This window comes from Aulostomus chinensis, chromosome 22 (genome assembly GCF_037954235.1).
Source record: "Aulostomus chinensis isolate RoL2024-O1b breed Wild chromosome 22, RoL_Achi_v1.0, whole genome shotgun sequence".
NCBI lineage: Eukaryota > Metazoa > Chordata > Actinopteri > Syngnathiformes > Aulostomidae > Aulostomus > Aulostomus chinensis.
In genome coordinates this window covers 20,679,255-20,685,552 of record NC_141341.1, presented here as the reverse complement: position 1 = coordinate 20,685,552, position 6,298 = coordinate 20,679,255, and positions in this window count along the sequence as shown.

Genomic DNA, 6,298 nt, shown 5'->3' with positions numbered 1-6,298 from the left:
AAAGGCTCCTGCTTGATTTCCACGGTGGTCCTCAGCGTCTGGTCGAGCTCCCTCCCTCCGAGACATGACCTCCGGCACTGCCAGGGTCGTGGCAGAGAGCCGGGAGACACTGTGACTTGCTGCTTCGTCATGGTAACATGACTTGCACACACTTTCTCTTTAAGCCACATTTGTGTTGTGTACACACACACACACACACACACACATATATGTGTACACGTGTGTGTGTGTGTGTGTGTGTGTGTGTGTGTGTTCACAGGTCAGCTGCTGTTAGATCCGATCCATGGGGTAGGTGAACACAAAGCTACTGTCGATCACTCTGCTACAGCCGTAATCCACACACTGTCGTGAGTTTTGGGGGCACGGCCCAGTGCAGTATGGGTAATAAGAGTGACCAGGCTGTTAGCCGGAGATAGACAGGAGATGGAGGAGAGGCGGAGGGTCTGTCTGGTTGCTAGGCGACGTAGCTGGCGCCAACAGCGGATATGATTTATAATGGCCAGTCTCACTGTCTCGCTTTCTCCACTAGTTTCCTCCGTCCTCTCCTCCCTCTCACTTTTCCATCGGCGCTCTCCATCCTCCACCCTCGCTTCGATCCTCGGCATCTCTGCTGGTCTATTAGCCGGCCGTCTGGCTGATCCCAGTCCTCACTGCTGGCATGAGTGAAGGCTATTATTTATACGAGCGCTCCTAACGTTTGCTCCTGTGTCCATCAGGCGATGGCGGAGATGAATTCCTAACTTGGGATTTATTTTTCCATTTACCACAAAATTCGCTTCATTTCAGTTTGACTTGAACACGCGTGTGTGTGTGTGTGTGTGTGTGTGTGTATGTAGAGTGTACACAGATGCAGCAACTTTGGTGTGCATGTGTGCCAGAGTGCATGTTCACATGACCATATTTGAGCTGCACCCTCATGAATGGCTGATATTGATTTGCAGAGACTTCATCTGTCTCATGTCTTCAGGGACAACTAGGATGTGAGGAGGAGGAGGAGGAGGAGGAGGCCATGTGAGGGAAGGAGACAAAGAGGCCATGTTTTATATGGAGTGGTGATGCAGTTTCATGAAGATGGGGGTTTAAGGACAATGCCAGCACTTAAACTTTGTACCAAATAAGGGAGAGCTGCGTCCAGGCCATCATACTGACCACACTCACGGTAAAATAAACCTGATTACAGATCAAAGAAGTCTTTGTCAGTGTCATTAACTTGATAACTGTTCATCTGATTGAAGCCGAACCTGGCGCGTGCCAGCCCTCAGGAGGCGCGAGGGTCCTGTCAGACCCCTGACTCTGATTCAGGGCTTCTGGATCATTTTGTCACCGTAAGTTTGTGGAGATCAAAGGAGTCAGAGATCAAAGATTACAGGATAACAGGGATTTGGCCACTGCAGAGATGATTGAGATCAAAGTCTGGGACTGTCAGGATGTCCCACCCCCACGGCCCCGCCCTTCAAACATCGGGCACTGGTCTTGATAAAGAAGCGGGGCATCTAGTAGTTATGTCAGCAGGAAGTCAGAGGCCGAGTCTGACATGTTTAGTGACATCACACAGGCCCGAGGCCCCCTAATGTCAGCAAAAAACATTAAATACTAACCTTTACGCCTTGAGCAGGCGGTAATATTGTGGTGTGTATACAAACCGAGAAAGTCTGTGACCGAACAAAAGCTGGTCTTTTCACTAGGAGATGGCGGCTGGAGTCCTGCTGCATCGTACGCTTGAGCTCAGGCACCGTCTGTACCTCCAACCACACGTTTCCATGTCTCAACCAGACTTTACCTTGAGTGACGACACGTTAAAGCTAAAGAGTGAATCCTGTGTGTTGGCGGTGGCTGCGACGTCAAGCGCCTGTGCTGGAAGAACCTTGAGATTATTCACCGTGTGCAGGAAGGTGAACTGATAGCGCCTGACTGTGAGGTCGAGCCGGTTCAGTATTTACAGATTTGGACCATTCAGGACTTACTGAGTCAAATACTGAGTCATGAACATTTGCAGTTCAAGCCTTACTGTAAGTGCATCTTTCTTCTTGTGACATGAGGACGCCCCCTCAGTGAGGTGCTCCTTTTAGAACCTGAACCAGAACCAGAACCCTCTGCACAGCTTGACTCACTGTTGTCAGCAAACAATCCAGTCAGCTGTGCTGCAGTTGTGCTGATTCAACGGCTGAACATCTGTACATCTGTGCTCAGTGTGGTGGCTGCTCATGGCTCGTGTCAGATGAGCTTCCCAGATGTTGCTCCGTGACGGAAACATTTCACTTCTGGTTAGTGGAGGCATCGTCAGCTGACAGGTGAAGTTATTGATCTGGTCTGTTGGGATTCATCAAGGGATCGCTCCTTCGTCTGTTTCACCTTCACATCAAACACCTTACCTTCTTCCAGGTGTGGTCGTTTGACGAGTCGAGATGTGTGTTTGTCCGTGTGTCCTGCGTCTGTAAGTGAATCCAGGAAGACATCTGAACAGGAGTGTCCATGTTTCCCTCTCAGTCTGTCCAGTGTCTTCCAGTAAATGGAGGATAATTTTAGAGCGATAAAGAGCCCAGAGGATATCGAAGGGAGGGCGCACACACACGCGCGCGCGCTCGTGCGCGCACACACACACACACACACACACACACACACACACAGCAAGATGGTCCCTCATTCCCTGTTGCACCTGCTGACCCCACAGGATCCACTGAGATCGGCTACTGCTGAGTGTGCGGCTTCTGCGTGTTCACACACACACACACACACACACACACACACACACACACACACACACACACACACACAGGAATGCATACACACTTTGACTAATAGGCCTAATGGTTCCTGAAGAGGGCCCAGCACTGCATTAGCTACGGATGTGGGATTGATTTAGAAACTGAAAGCCTTCTAGGGTGTGTGTGTGTGTGTGTGTGTGCACGCGTGTGTGTATGTGTGAATATGTCATGTGTTTATTCCACTCCTCTAACATTCTATCTATTTTCTCACATTAAGGTGCACACACACACGCACACACAGGAAAGCATACGAGACACATATGGAGAAAATGAAACCAATTTTCCAGACTGATAGTCAGTGTATCCCCATACTTGGATTTGACCGTCTCCATTGGAGAAATGTAGAAGTAAAGAGTTTGTAAAAGACACTGAAGTGGACCCTCAGCAGACACGAAAACCCTCCAGCTGATTTTGAAGTTAGCAGGAGGGCTAATGAAGGCAGTTTGACCCATCACACCAATTAAGCAGGAGTGAAACTCTGCCAACAGTCCTTCTAATCCCAGGATTAAATCAATGTTAAAAAAAACCTAAATGACTAAATACAGTGAACTAATGAAATTAAGAGTTTCTTTCATACAACGACTTCATCGTTAGTGATGATGACAACAATGACGAATGTATGAAACAGGCGGGCTAATTTTCTTGCCGACTGTGGCTACAAAAAACTGGGGATCAAGAAGTTAAGGTGTTGAAAAGGAGATGCGAGAAATATTAAGACAATTCTGAGTTGCTGTTTTTTGTTGTTGTTGTTGTGAATGCAGCCCTTCTGTGTTTATCCTCTTACATTTCAACCAATGTTGAAATCTAGATAATCACACATTAAGAAGAATTTGGTCCGAGGGTATTTTTGCACATGTGGCCCTGGCCGAGGGGGTCAACACGTCAGAGCCTCCGATGGGAGACGAACCTCTCAGTGTGAGAGATGGAATGTCTGTTGCCAAGCAGTCAGAGGTAGGAATTCTGGTCTGAACAGCTGTTGAAGCAGGACCACCATACCTTAAGAAGTGGGTGACAAAAATGCACAACATATAGAAACTGACATGATTTCTAAGGTAAGGTTCTAACTGCTGAATCCTCTTTGAAGCACCCTAAAAGTCTGACTTGCCTTTCAAGGACACGCACGTCTGCATCTGCAACTCTCACAGATGTTTTGTCTCCCTTGCATAACTTGCTGGCGACTCCCTGACACTGAAAATGTCAGGTACATGATGTTAGCTTGATGCTAACTGAGGCCGACTGCTCTTAAATCCTGCATCTGGTAGAACCCACGTTTTCTCTATCCTGCTGTAACATCATTCGTTCACAAACACTTTGATCTGAGCTAAAAACAAATAACCGGGAAGGTTTTTGGCTCGGGGTGATGGTGAACGATGGTGAACGAGTGCTTGTTCATTTTGTTTTAGCCCAAATCAGAGTGTTTGTGGATTAGTGAGCATACGGCTGGATTGAGAACGCGTGGATTACACAAGGATGATGCGCTTGAGAGTTTGTAAGCACACGTAGTTAGCAGTTGTCTCCGTTAGCGTCAGACCGATAGCGGGTGGATGGCCTGCCTGGCTTCTGGAGTCACAGCCTATGCAGTGGTGGAAAACATTTGTGTGACTTCCAGACGCCCGTGAGAGTACTTGAAAGGCAAATGGAACCTTTAGGGTGGAGCATGGCTTGACTGTTGTCTAAGCTAGCTGTGGTAGCATGCCTCCCTACCTGCTACGTGCTGGTCCCTCTGGAGCCTCTCAGCCGGCAATGACAGGAGAAGGATTGCAGCCTAAGTCTTTATTATTACGTCTCATCATAGCCGTGTAAGAGAGTCACATTTGTGGGTTTCGCTCTCTTCTACTGGTGTAATGGGATGTAATGGGATGATGTATGTAGGGCAGAATCCAACCCTCATCTGTAATACATCTTTGAAAGACAACCTGATGTTTTATTGTACAAAATGTCGTTAGGGGTAATGTTAGACTCCTCCAGCCGCTCCACCTCCTCCATGTTGCTGTCAGAGGCGTCCTGGGAAATCTCGACAAAGTGAGACACAACCCCGACACGAAGCAAACGTGAGAAACAAAGGCCCTCGGTGTGAGATAAGAATATCGGTGGAGAAACAGGTGACTGGAGAAGGATGCTGGTGGGAAGAATGAGAACAAGGGCAGAGGAGAAGGAGGAGGAACGGGTTAAAGAGTGTTGAGAGCCGAGGAGAGGGTGAGGTGGCCTGGGGGGAGGAGAAGAGAAAGAGCAGAGAAACAGAGAAGCAGACGTGGAGGAGGTGGAGAATTGATGAAGCAGAAAGCTGGGTTATTCCTGCTGTGAGTCTATGTGTCTTTTCTGTGTGTGTATGCGCTGATTGTGCACAAACTCGTGCGTTTGAGTGTGTGTCTGTGTGTGTGAGTATGAATGGCGGGCTTTGGCAGTAAATGAAACTGTTTATCAGATCAATATGGCCATCATCTCTCAGATGACTGTGGCCTCTGCTGAAGAGCAATCATAAATCACAAGCAAATATGGAGGACACCAATCTATACGTGTGTGTGTGTGTGTGTGTGTGTGTTGACTCTTTAGATTGTCTTCTTTCTCTCGCTGCTTTATTTTAGATGGAGACAGAAAATGGAGACGCAAGAAAGACATGCCACACCTTGGACTGGTGCTAGCTACACCTCTGGTGTATTTAAGACAGCACGTCACGCCACTTCATCAACGCAGCAGCCATGTTGCCACTGTGATATGTCCCCTGTCCCCATCCACAGGGCGCTCTTGTTCCCCACGGCCCTCGGTGCTCCCACTCTGAATAATGTAGCCTCCTGATATCAGCGAGAGGAGTCATGAAACCAAAATAGCATCTTGAGCTCCGATAAATATAGAAGGTAATTAAATCGGCAGCAGGAGAGAGACGGAGAAAAACCAGGGAAAAAGAGAAGGTCTGTTTTATGTGCAAGGCTGAGATGCCCCTCTGCAGCGAACTGGGCGACCTGCTGGACCCACAAAACCCTCCCCCAGTTAGCGGTCGGCTCTTTTTTTAATCACCCCTACATTGTGGTTTATTAAGAATCAATATTGATTGGAATTCAGTGAATAATAATAATAATTTAAAAAAACCCTGTGTGTTAGGGCCTACCACGAGCGTAGTGAGTCAGCAGTATTTCTAGTTCTCAAGAAATGAGTGTGAGCGCCTGCCGCCGCCGCCGCGGTGTGTGGTGTGTGTGTGTGTGTGTGTGTGTGGTGTGTGTGTGTGTGGTGTGCTCTCTGCTCTCCTCCACTGACTCTACCTGCCCTTTTTTGTTTTCAGGCCACAGTGAAGTCCACGAATCCGGGAGAGGTGTCGAAGGAGCAGGGGTGAAAGGTTGTGTGTGTGTGGGGGGGGATGTTGGATCAGCTTGTCAGAGCAACTGGCCACCATCTTGACACGATCTCCCCTGGGAGTGTGTGTGCGCGGGTGTGTGTACAGTGTGACATGTTGTGACAGAAAACTGACTGACAAACCCCTTTGCAGCCCAACACCAGCCGTTGCAGGGAGACTAATGATGACAGCGCTCAGGCCATAC